Source organism: Camellia sinensis, chromosome 1, assembly GCF_055761805.1.
Source record: "Camellia sinensis isolate YWXY chromosome 1, ASM5576180v1, whole genome shotgun sequence".
Classification (NCBI taxonomy): Eukaryota; Viridiplantae; Streptophyta; class Magnoliopsida; order Ericales; family Theaceae; genus Camellia; species Camellia sinensis.
Genome location: NC_138961.1, coordinates 47,670,965 through 47,685,045, shown reverse-complemented (window position 1 = coordinate 47,685,045; position 14,081 = coordinate 47,670,965).

Here is a 14,081-nt window from a genome sequence, read left to right as displayed (position 1 = left end):
GTCTAGTTGTAGAAATATGAGATTTTGATTTAAATGATGTTTTAGTTTGTTTGCCTTGTTGACAAGCATTACAAAGATGATCTTTTTCAAATTTAATTTTTGGAAGTCCAATGAGCAAATCCTTTCTCAAAAGTTTAGCAATTAAATCCATATGAGCATGACCAAGTCTTCTATGCCATAACCAACTATTTTCATTATTAACATATAAACATTTAACATCACTAGCATAGAGATCATTAAGATGAAAAACATAAACATTATCATGGCGATTACCAACGAATAAAGTTTTATGATCATTTGTGCTTTCAATTGTGCAATGTGATTTATCAAAAATAACTCGATTTTCTTTATCACATAATTGACTAATACTAAGTAGGTTATGCTTAAGTCTATCAACAAGTAAAACATTTTTAATAGAAGGGTTAGGAGAAATACCGATGCTACCAATACTGATGATTTTTCCTTTCTTGTTGTCTCCAAAAGTAACAAATCCTCCATCTTTCAATGATAATTTAGTAAAGAATGATTTATCTCCGATCATGTGTCTGGAACATCCACTATCAAGGTACCACTTTCATTCTTTAGCTTTGGACTTAAAGCAAACCTACAAGATGACAATCAAGTGTTGGTTTTTGGTACCCATAGTTTCTTGGGTCCTTCTTGGTTAATTTTGTTAGATTCCTTAATAATCCAAATCTTTTTAATTCCCATGTTCATATTCTTTTTGAATGGACAATAAGATATATAATGGCCTTTCTTTCTACAATAATGACAAGTAATATGAGGGTGTGTCATGAGAGGTGCCTTTTCAAAAATTGTATTAAGATTCTTTTGTTTCTTAATAGGATCATATCCAATACCCACTTTATCAAAAACACATCTTTGATTTCCAAGAAGCATGTTGACATTATCTCTACCTTTTACAAAATTTTCAAGTGTTTTTGTTAAATCATCAACATTGTTTTTTAAAGTAGTTTTCTTATTAGAAATAGTATCAAAATCATTTTTCAAAATAATTTTTTCTTTCTTTAATTCTTCTACAATAATCGATAAAGAATCAACATTATTTTTTAAAGTAGTTTTCTCATTAAAGATAGTATCAAAATCATTTTTCAAAATAATTTTTTCTTTCTTTAATTCTTTTACATTAATAGATAAAGATGCAATAGATTTCTATAATACATTATTTTTTACACAAACGTTTCTAAATTCATTTGATAGTTCATGGAATGCACTTTCAAGTTCTTCATAAAGAGTAGTTACCTCATTTTGAGTAGAGTCTTCATCTTCAAGAGCCATGAGACATAAGTTGGCTACTTCATTTTCAATTTCATCACTTGAGCTTTCATTTTCAATTTCTCCCCAAGTTGCTACCATGGCCTTTTTGTTTCTTTTGTAGTCTTTTCCATGATTCTTCAATTTTGGACAATCCATCTTCATATGTCCAGGATTTTTACACTCATAGCAAATAATAGGCTCTTTCTTGTTATGTTTGTTGTACTCTTTCTTGAAAGGTCTTCTTCCTCCATAATTGTTTTTCTTGAAGTGCTTTTTGAGATTTCTACTAAGCATGGCATAGCTTTCATCCTCACTAGAGTTTTCATGTTCTTCTTCATTTGATGAGGCTTTGAATGCAATTCCACTTTTCTTTTTGTTTTCAACATCCTCATGTCCTTTCATGGTGATCTCATGAGTCATAGGGGAACCCATAAGCTCATCCAATCCAAGTGTGGAGAGATCTTTGGCTTCTATAATGGCGGTGACCTTTGCTTTCCAATTCTTTGGTAAACACCTAAGAATTTTTCTTACCAACTCACTGTTAGTATAAGTTTTGCCAAGAGATTTCAAAGAGTTTATAATTTCAGTAAATCTAGTAAACATACTTGAAATAGATTCATCAGAGTTCAGTTTAAACAATTCATAACTATGAACAAGCATATCAATACGAGATTCCTTTATTTGGTTTGTACCTTCATACGTTACCTCAAGTTTGTCCCAAATTTCTTTTGCCGAATCACAACTTGAAATTCTATTATACTCCTTAGAGTCTAATCCACAAACAAGGGTGAGTTTGGTTTTAGCACTGGTTTGCAATAATTTATGATCTCTCTCATCACATTCATCTTCAATTTTAGGTACACTAATATTGTCAATTAATTTGGTAGGAATTTTTGGACCTTTGGTGACAATAATCCACACGGCATAATCAGTGGCTTGTAGGTATAGAGTCATCTTATCCTTCCAATGACTATATTTGTTTCCGTCAAACAGTTGTGGCCTATTTGTGGCTTGTCTTTCAGCTAAGGTTGTCATGGATCGAAACTCCTAGATGGTTAAATCTAAAACAAAAGTCTAGGCTCTGATACCAATTGTTACCCAAAAGACAACCTAAGAGGGGGGTGAATGAGGTTTTTACAATTAAAAATTAATAATACCCTAATAAAAATTATGACTAGCACAATAGATAAATATAGTTAATGAAATAAAAATAATTAAAACAAATGTTCTAACAACTATGTCAGTTAATGATTTTAGCATAGTGAAAATGTGAAATATAGTTACAACAATTTAAATAAAATAAAGAGATAAGGGATAGAGAGGCAAACAAATTTATAGTGGTTCGGCTTCAACTCGGCCTACATCCACTCCTCAAGTTTCACTTGAGATTTTTCACTATGCTCTAGCTTCACGGGGGTGCTACCAACCTCTTTACAAATGGAGCAATCCTCCATGGATTTTACACAGACTTTCTAAGTCAAGAACACTGAGTGTACTACACTCTTACAAGGTTGAAAAGAAGGTGTTTTTGCTTTCACAAAAAGCTACAAGAATTATCTCTCAAAGATAGATATAAAAATGAAGTTTTGATTTTTCTGTAAACCTCACACAAGAAAAATTGGCCTAAAGCTATAAGGCTCAACGTATAATTTCTGAGAAATGATGTAAACAAAAATCGAAGAATACTTCTCAGAGAATTTTTTAGAGAATAGATGTGAGTAATTATAGATCAAAGAATATTTTCAGGTTTTTTTGTAACTTTTTTTACATTAGAGGCTTTGGTATATATAATGAAAAATATAGCCGTTTATAGCCGTTGTAGTCATCATTACTAATTTGAATATCTTCCACTTGAACCTTTTGAACTATTCATTTGAATTTATAGTCGTTGTAACTCCATCATTACTAATTTGAATATATTTTCCTCCATCATTACAAATTTGAATATCTTCCATTTGAATCTTTTGAACCTTTTGAACTATTCATTTGAATTTATAGCCGTTGTAACTCCATTATTACTAATTTGAATATCTTTCCCTCCATCATTACAAATTTGAATATCTTCCACTTGAATCTTTTGAACCTTTGTTTTGTGTTGTTTGAACTCCTGATTTAATCAAATATTAAATACATTCTAACAATATTTAGGATAAAGATTTAGGTGAGAAATAATGGGACAAAATAAATTTTGATTCTATTTTTCTCTTTCAAATAAATTAAAGCATAATTAAATAAATCATCAAAAATAAATTTTGGATTTAAAATATAATTAAATAAATCATCCAAATAAATTTTGGATTTAAAATATAATTAAATAAATCATCAAAATAAATTTTGGATTCTATTTTTCTCTTTCAAATAAATTAAAACATAATTAAATAAATCATCAAAATAAATTTTGGATTTAAAATATAATTAAATAAATCATCCAAATAAATTTTGGATTTAAAATATAATTAAATAAATCATCAAAATAAATTTTGGATTCTATTTTTCTCTTTCAAATAAATTAAAACATAATTAAATAAATCATCAAAATAAATAAGTCTAACATATACATAGATATTTATGTGTAGGTTTAATTTAAGAGGGAAGAGAAGAAGAAGATAAGGGCAGAAAGGTTAATTTACATATTCTGTTAATAGAAGTTAATGTATTTTATGGTTCACAAACTACATAGAGATTATATGATTATTTCTTAATGTCAGAGAAACAATCTGCACATGAATCAAACTAAGTAAAGTGAAAGTTACCCATTATTTTATCAAATTTTTCTTGGGTGAATACATTATTTTGTCAACTTGTGCTACATGCACATTTGCCTTTCATATGAGTATGATTCACTAATAAACCAATATCTATTTACCCACAAGCTTTTAAAATTTTATACGTGACATGTCTCTCTTTTCTTATTTTTTCCTCTTTCTTATATAGGCCCCGTTTGGTAGAGTTATGGGAAAGTGATTATAACTTATAGTTTAACAGCTTATAGCTTATAACTGTGAACATAAGCTGATTTTTGACTTATAAATTAAGCTTATCTTCCCCTACTCAAAGAATAAGTTGATTTTTGACTTACAAAAAGCTATAAGTTGTATTGTTAAGCTGAACCAAACACATCAAAATAGCTTAAATTAAGCTAAAAGCTTAAATAAGCTGAAAATAAGCCCTACCAAACAGGGCCATAGTGCATTACTGTTGTTCTCTCTTGCTTTTTAGAAATGTCGCAATAATATATCCTCATACCTAATTAGTGCTAAAATTTAATATGTAAAAGAATTTTACCTAATCTAAATGACCTATGGAATTAATATATTACGAATTAATTTTCTTCTATTAAATATTAAATATATATATATATATATATATATTCATCACCTTATTAATATCTAATGATTAATTTATATGATTTTTTTTATTTAACATGAAATTTTTTTATTTTGAAACATTTATATTTAATTTAAATTTTATATACTTATATACAATACCTATGAATAATTCAAAAAAATATATATAAAAGAAAAAAATCAATACTTTACATAATTAATCTATGTATTTTTTTTTTAATCCAACTACAACATATTTATATTTAATTTTGTAAATAAATTTTCTATAACTTCTATTTCTACTTTTTTTTTTCCCATATGAATATAAAACAAAATTAAATAATTAAAATCACTTTTAATTTTATACTACTAACTGTCCTTTCAATTTAACCATTAAATACACCCCCTGAGTTTGTTTAAAATACAATTTTACCTATGTGGTTCTAGAAATTATATCTCGCCTCTTCAAATTTCTAATTTCATAACAAATGGGCACTTTTATTAATAAATCATAAAATCAATTAACAATTTTGAACAATGTCAGAAATCTATTTCAATTAATAATTGAAGTAATTTTATCATTATACAAGAGAGCAATTAGAATTTTTATTTCTTTTGTTAATTTTGTTAAATAAAAAATTTCTGACAATAGGGTATTTATAATTTTTCAAACCACATGAGGTAATTCATATTTTAAGCAAACTTCAAGAGGCGTATTTATAATTTAACCTTAATTTTAAGGTTGAAATACTAATAAATCCCAAAATGTGATCTTCTGAATTGTTTAGTCTTTCATTTTTTCTTGTGAACCTAAAGGTCTCATTAAAGTGAAAATTGCACAAAAAGGTAGTCACTTACATGTTTGAGTTTAATTTTTTTAGGGATAAAAGTAGATTTTTCTAAATATGAAATTACACATTTGGACAATCTGTACTACAGAGATTTTGGATTTTCCCTCAGTCTAAAACAAATCTCACATTACGAATAAAAACATAATACTCTAATGTAACACTCTAATAACATAACACTTCAATGTAACACTAAAAAACTATTTACTATACTTTTTCCAAACGTAGCAACGTAACACTCCAAAAAAATTCTTAATGTACTTTTTCCTATATGTAACACTCCAATGTAACACATTAAAAAGTTCCTTAATATACTTTTCCTAAACGTAAAACTCTAATCAATGTAATTCCAAACATAACACTCTAATGTAACACATACAAAGCACTAAAAAACTCCTTAGTGTACTTTTTTTAAACGTAACACTCACAGTTTCAAATTATACTTTTACCCAAAGTTGTTAAGAGATTCTTTTGCTCTTTTTGGAATGGTTTGAAGAATCTCACATCTTTTTTTTTAAGTGTTACATTGGAGTGTTATGTTTGGAAAAAATATACTAAGAAGTTATTTTATGTGCTACATTGGAGTGTTACACTAAATTTTTTTTTAAAGTGTTATATTAGAGTGTTACATTTGAAAAAAGTATAATAAACAATTTTTTTAGAGTGTTACATTTGAGTGTTACATTGGAATATTACAGTTTCAAATTATACACTCATTTGCCCAAAACTTACTAAGAAACTTTTGTACTCTTTTTGAAATATTTGAAGAATCCCAAAACAGAGCCATAACTGCACGTGCAGGGCCCATGGCCGAACGTGCAGGAAGCACAACTGCACGTGTGGGGCTCACAGCCGTACGTGCAGAAAACAAGGGAGGCAGAAGTTGGCTTTCTAAAATAAAAGCACATGCGGGCCACACGTGCAGGAATGGGGGAAAATTTATGCTGTTTTTTGATATCCCTTTTGACCTTCTAAACCTGTTAATCTGTATATTTTATGCCTCTGAAACACCTAAAAATGAATGGGAAGTGAACAATAAGAAATAAAGATAAAAGGCAAGAAACTAAGAAAATGGATGCATTACTTATCAATTTTTGTGTGGGATGTGTAAGTCACTCACCAGAAGGGACCACTACACGACCGGATCACTGTGAGTAATAGTAGTGTAAAACACTTATTTTTATTTTGATACGTTAATGCGTGATTTTCTAAAATTATGTTATTCGAATGAATGAGTTACAATAAATGGAATATAGAATATAGATATGAGATGGGACTTATTTATGGTGTTATTATTGGGCCCGAGGCCGTATTGGGTCCGAGGCCGTTCTATTATTAATGGGCCTGAGGCCGTTATGTTATTATTGGGCCTAAGGCCATTCTATTATTATTGGGCCTGAGGCTTTTCTGCTGCTATTGGGCCTGAGGCCGTTTTGCTACTATTGGGACCATGTAACGCCCCAAAATAATTCAACATAATTATAATACAACAACTCACAATCACTAAATAATAACCCGATACACAAGATATACCAGAAGATTATAATCACCATATTCCATTACATAACTCCAAATGTTAATACAAAAGTGATCTCAAATGCGAATATATATTCATTGAAAGCTAGTACATGAATCTATAGCATGTGAAACCATTAAACCAAACTGAATAAAGGCCCTCAAGGGCCTACAAATTCCAAGGCAATAACCTGGTTTCACAAAATGGTCTCTCGGACCTATACATGTTTAACTCTTGGCTAACAATTAAATCACAACAAAATAGAGCTATGTAGTCTTCACAATTATCCACGCCTTCAACTTGGCGGGATTACCACGTCTTTTCCTCTACCAAAATCCCATAGGGGTGAGCATAAAGCCTAGTAGAAAAATCTTAACAAAGTATATACATTTATGCAAGGTATCCAGTATTAAATGCAAATGCAAATGCCATGCAATGCCATTTCAAAAAAAAAAAAATAATAATCACTTGCCATGCTTTTCTTGAAAATCACCATGTTTTCAATAACATTTTGCAATCTCATCAATTTCCAAGTATCAAATTTTAAATTATAAGGGGCGGTAAATACGACTCAGGTAATCCCTAGGTTGGTGTCTGCAAGTAGGCTTAACTAGAACTATCAATAACCCCACTTTACCCGTTGCTAACCAGAAGGGAAGTGGTACCTCCTCTGCGCGTGTTTTCAGTCTTTCACCCCGGACACTCAAGCCAACTTATCAATTTCATCTACACCTCCTAACCGAACTTACCAATATATTTACCTCATAAACATTTCCATTAGCCCTCATTTAAATACATATACATATATATATATATATATAACCCTTTCAAAATGTGAATGTTTCCAATCTCAATTCCAAGATGCAAAATATCTATTGAATGAGTATGCAATGCAACCATTTTTCCATGCCTCATAGTGTTTCTCCAATTTTCAAGATATTCCAACAACATTACCAAACAATTATATTCCTCATTTTCCTTTTTGAAAGTTATTCATAAAATGGTCCAAAATTGCTATCATGGATCTTTATACAACAATGAAACGATGATTCATATACTTTCACATTCTAAATATTCCAAAGCTCTAGCAAATGCTTGAACACCAATTTCTTTTCACCACAATACTCATATCATGGAACCCAACATTGTGCAATTTGTAATCACACACACACACACACACACACACACACACACATATATATATATATATGCATTTAACCGATGAAAAATTAAGTGAGGTTTCCAACCTTTATACATCTATAGTTATCATGTAACAACAAAATTAAGAAATTCTCACTCACCCTTTTATTTATTTCAAGAAAATCCCTTGATTTACCCACCATTCTCAAAACCCCAATTTCTTTTCACAAAAGAACCCTAACATTGTTCATCTCTTTTATAAAATCTCATCATATACTTCAATCTCAACCCATGTTTGCCCCAAATTTCAAAAAAAGTCTTTAAAGGAACACAAGATAGAGTTTGTTCTACAAAATCATCAATTTCTTGAGCCACCAAACCCATTTTCGAAATCACAAGAGGAGCTCACATAATCAACTCATAACTTACATAATATATATATATATATATATATATATAACTCAAAGGAAAACCCTACCTCAAAGTTTGATGAAGAAAAGAGAGATGAAACCCTAGCTTTGATGGTGTTGAAAGAAGATCTCCACCGTACACAATGTGGTTCTCAAGAGGCTCTACATTGTTAATGAAGAGACCATGGACCAATCTTCAATGGATGGTGAATGATCAAAGGTTTAATCTTGTTTTTGAGGTAGAGATATAGAGAGAATGGAGAGATATATATTTTTAGAGAGAGAGAGAGATGTAATTAAAATGATATACGAACGACCCTAAAGAAGAGAAAAAGCAGAGCCTCGAATCTGGGCTTTTCCCGCGCGTACGGAGCCCACACCCGTACATGCGGCAAGTGTTTCCTGCACGTGCGGCCATTACTCCCACACATGTGGCACCTCCCCGCACCTCTTCACCTATGTGCATTTATTTCAGTATGCACTGCCTAGCCTCCCCTGCTTCCCGTACGTGTGGCCTGGCCTCCGACAGGTGCGGCCCTAGCCCAGCAGCCCATAAATTTTTGGTTCAACCCTCGGGCACTTCGGACCCAACCGTGTACCCTTCGGAACAGGTGAAATTCAATACCGAACAAAACAAGGACAAGAACTTTGCTTAGAGAACTATTTCTGGATGTTTCAAATCCAATGGAAATAAAAGGAGAACAAAGCGAAGAAGGAAAAAAAAGAGAAGTAAAAGACCCAGTCGTCACAACCTCCCCACCATAGGAAATTTTGTCCCCGAAATTTAACCCACTAATCAAACGAAGAAATCCGACAACTATAGCTATACCATCAAAATTTCAACTCACAAGATCGATATTTAACCAACATTTACCATGCTCTTCATTATTATTCCCCCAAAGCAACAATTACTCATATAAGCATTCAGAATAAAACATTCATCGCAAAATATCATCCCTCCATAACCTCGTGTTCAAATTAACAATACATACAACAACATGTGATCAATAATTTACATTTTTCCCTTCAACACTAGGGAAACTTACAATTAAAACAAAACAACTAAGCATGCTCAAATAAATTCAGATACTTGGAGCGGACCTCCGCTTCCCATTCCCAAGTTACCTCTTCAATCCCATGGTATCTCCACAACACCTTCACTAACGGTATGTTTTGCCACGTAGCACTTGCTTCCGGGTATCTAATATCTGGACCAGGCGCTCTTCGTAAGAGGCATCTTCATCTACCTCCAAATCAACCCAATCTAACACATGAGAAGGGTCGGGTTTGTACTTCCTAAGCATGGACACATGAAACACATTGTGAACTCTCAAAAGTTATGGCGGTAAAGCTAACCAGTATGCCACTTCCCCGATTTTCTCCACTATCTTGAAAGGCCTGATGAACCTCAGAGACAACTTTCTACTCTTACCGAATCTCATCAAACCCCGCCTAGGTGAGATCTTAAGAAACACATGGTCACCTACTTCAAAAGATAATGGTCGTCTCCTCTTATCGGCATAACTTTTCTGTCGACTTTGGGTTGCAGCTAATCTCTTCCGAATGAGAGCAACTTTCTCGGTTGTCCCCCTCACAATCACTGGACCCAACAACGGTGCATCCCCTACCTCGGCCCAACAAACTGGTGATCTACAAGGTCGGCCATACAAGGCCTCAAACGGTGCCATCTCGATACTAGCTTGATAACTATTGTTGTAAGTGAATTCAATCAATGGTAAATGCCTCTCCCAAGACCCCTTGAAATCTAGGACGCAAGCTCTAAGCATGTCCTCTAAAATCTGAATGGTGCGTTCCGATTGCCCATCGGTTTGAGGGTCATAAGCGGTGCTAAAAGTCAATTTAGTTCCCAATGCCTCTTGAAGGCTTTGCCACAATCGGGCGGTAAAACGAGGATCCCTATCCGACACAATGGTTACTGGGACCCCATGAAGTCGAACTATCTCTCTAACATATAACTCTGCCAAGTGCTCAACTGAGTCGCTAGTACGCATTGAAATGAATTGTGTGGACTTAGTCAACCTATCAACAATCACCCAAATGGTATCATTGCCCCGCTGTGTTCTTGGAAGCCCAACTACAAAGTCCATGGTAACGTACTCCCATTTCCACTCGGCTATTGGTAAGGGTTGTAACAAACCCGCTGGTCTTTGGTGTTCGGCCTTCACTTGTTGACAAGTAAGGCACTTGGACACGAATGATGCAATATCCCGCTTCATACCCCTCCACCAAAACTGACGACTAAGATCACGATACATTTTTGTGCCTCCCCGGATGTATCGCAAGGCGTGAGTGATGGAACTCCTGAAGCACTTCCTCCCTACAAGATTCAAGCACAAACAGACGATCTAGGTAACGTACACTCTAATCCGAGTGAATGTTCAAAACCTTCTCTTCTTTCCCATTGGAGATTCTATTGCGAATTAACTCTACTTCACGGTCACCTTGCTGTGCCTCCACAACTTTGCTAATCAAGATCGGATGAGCACTCAAGGTAAACAATGTTGCACCCTCTTCGGACTCACCTAATTGCAATTCAAACTTGCCGACTTCACCCAACATAACCCACTCCCGTATGGCCACACTCGCCAAACTACTCACGGTTTTTCGACTTAAGGCGTCAGCCACTACATTGGCCTTTCCCGAATGATAATGCAATTCAAAGTCGTAATCCCCCAAAAATTCCATCAACCTCCGTTGACGTAAATTCAAATCTTTTTGGGAAAACAAATATTTTAGGCTCTTATGATCAGAGAAAACTTCAAACTTCTCGTCATACAAATAATGCCTCCAAATTTTCAAGGCAAACACTACTGCTGCTATGTCACGACCCCAAACCGCCCCTAGTAGTTTAGTGCCGTGATGGCCAGTAATCCGAGATTACCGAAGGCTAACTTTCAAAATTCAACACAATCAGAGTATAAACATAGGGGGCTCAAACATGCGGAAGCAAAATATACAAATTGAATTAGTCCATAAGAGCAGTGCGTAAGTTACATGGAATGGCATACAACTTTACATAATATTACAACTTGGATACAAGTACAATAAAGTACAAAATACATTTTACATCTTGATCAAAAGGCTTCTCCAGCCGACATATGTAAATTACAAGCATTATAAGCTGAGAAGCATAATTTTCAAGACTGCCGACATGAACACAAGTTAGGCCGACATAACAAAACCCAAAACAAGCTTGCGAGTCACACCTAGGCGTCACCTCCTTCCTGATCATCACCTACATATATATATATATATAGAGGGTGAGCTTGGATACTCAGTGAATGGTACAAGTAATAAAGGGGTTGCATGTATGACATCCGAGATTTTTAACAAAACCGTACATAATCATAGCTTATGACAAACGTGGAATAAATCGAGTCCATCTAACAAATCTATCGAGCTTCATCAATCAAAGTCTTTCAAGTTTCATGGGTGACATTAACAAAGATTGTGCTACAAATGCTTATAGTCCCCTAGCACGTACGGACTTTCAAGATTATGCTACAAATGCTTATAGTCCCCTAGCACGTACGGACTTTCAAGATTGTGCTACAAATGCTTATAGTCCCCTAGCACGTACGGACTTTCAAGATTGTCAAGATCAAAGCTAATACTTGATACACAAATAGGGATAGTCATTCATGCTTAGCAAATACTTTTCAAAATAAGGCAAAGCTTTATCAAAACGTTATAACATAACTTTATTAAAAATACCACTCACCTAGTTTTTCAACGTCGGGGTCAAGCGAGAGTCCAAGTCCTACAAACACATGGCAAGGTCTATTGAATACACTTTCAAACAAGTTTTACATGGATGCAAATGATCTCGGCATTCCTTCAAAACTAAGTCGGACCAAGACAAAACACTGTTTCTCCACTTGGGAAAAACATGCTGGGCAACTACCAGGTCTAGGCCGAGGTCCCACACCTCCTTGCTGAGGTGTAGCCTCGATGGCCACATTCAAAGGCGAAGTCGGGAAAAATCTGGGTTTCCCTCTTGATAAACATGAAGAACATGAGCATGAAGAACTTGAAGAACATGAGCATGAAGAACTTGAAGAACATGAACATGAGGAAGATGAATGCAAAGGTCGAAACTTGCTATTACAACAGCTGAGACTTCATGCTATGAATTCAAAAACATGGACCTGGGTACCCATGCTCGAAGATCTTATGAAAACAAACACAAAAGCATGAATCTTAATGCAAACTTTCGGATCAAACAAGGCTTTTATTCAAGAACACATGGATACTACTTTCTCTTTCTAAAACCAAACTTTTAATCAATGCATGGCTTGCAAATCAGGTTCGATCATGCAATGCAGCTAGATGATTAACAAGGACTACAAGAGTAGGTCAAGAATCTAACCTTAATACACGAATCTAACAGTTAGATCTCCAAGAATCAAGCTCGAAGATCCACTCCTTCACTCTAAAACTCCTTCTTCCCTCTAGAGCTTCTCTCTCTCAAGGCAAAGATATGATACAAAATGATAGGTTCTACTCACTGCTGGCTGATTTAACACTCAGCCCGGACACGTGGCAACGGCTGGTCGGTTCTCCCCGAAAAGGTGGCTGACAGACCAGACAAAGTATGGCGAAAGGGTGTTTAACAAGTAAAGCAGTAAGGCATTCTGACAAGGTACTGACATCGGGTGAAAACATCGGCTCCGTTAGGTGAGGTATCTATGATCCCAGCTAGGACGGACAACACTTGGCCTAGCTGTGCCACACCTCGGCCTAGATGTGCCACACCTCGGTCTAGGTCGCACCAATCTGGAACAAGATCACTTGGGTTCAAAGATAACATCTCGACCTAGATGATACACCTCTCGGCCTTGATGATACACCTCGGCCTAGAAAATGGCATCTCGGCCAATATGCCGGGACGAAGGTAGAGGTCAACCGAGGTGGTTTCAAGGTGGTTCTGACTTTAAGGTGACCTCGGCTAGACTCACCAGAAAAGAACAAGGCTCAACAAGTAAATTTCACATAAGTACAAACCAAGACAAAATCTCATTCTAGTTAAGACAAGTCAAGAAAATTTACTACCGCAACTTAGCAAAACAAGATTATACAAATGCTCATGCCCGAGGCTAAGGTGAGGAATGAGGGTCACTACATGCTAGCTCTAAGTCGTGGGTAAGGTAATTCTTCTCACGGGTTTTCAATTGCCATGAACCGTAAGCTACAACCTTTCCCCCTTGCATCAAAACACAACCACGCCCATCTCGAGACGCATCACAATAAATGGTGTAATCCAAACCTTTTTCCGGAATGATCAACACCGGTGTTGTAGTCAATCTAGTCTTAAGCTCTTGGAAAGAGCTTTCACAAGCTTCACTCCATACAAACTTAACCCCCTTTCTAGTCAATCTAGTCAAAGGCGCGGCTAATCTAGAGAAGTCCCTCACAAAATGCCGATAGTACCCTGCCAATCCCAAGAAACTCCGGATCTCAAAATCATTTTTAGGTTGCTCCCAATCTTGCACAGAGTCTATCTTCGAAGAATCTACAGTCACTCCCTCACTTAATACTACAT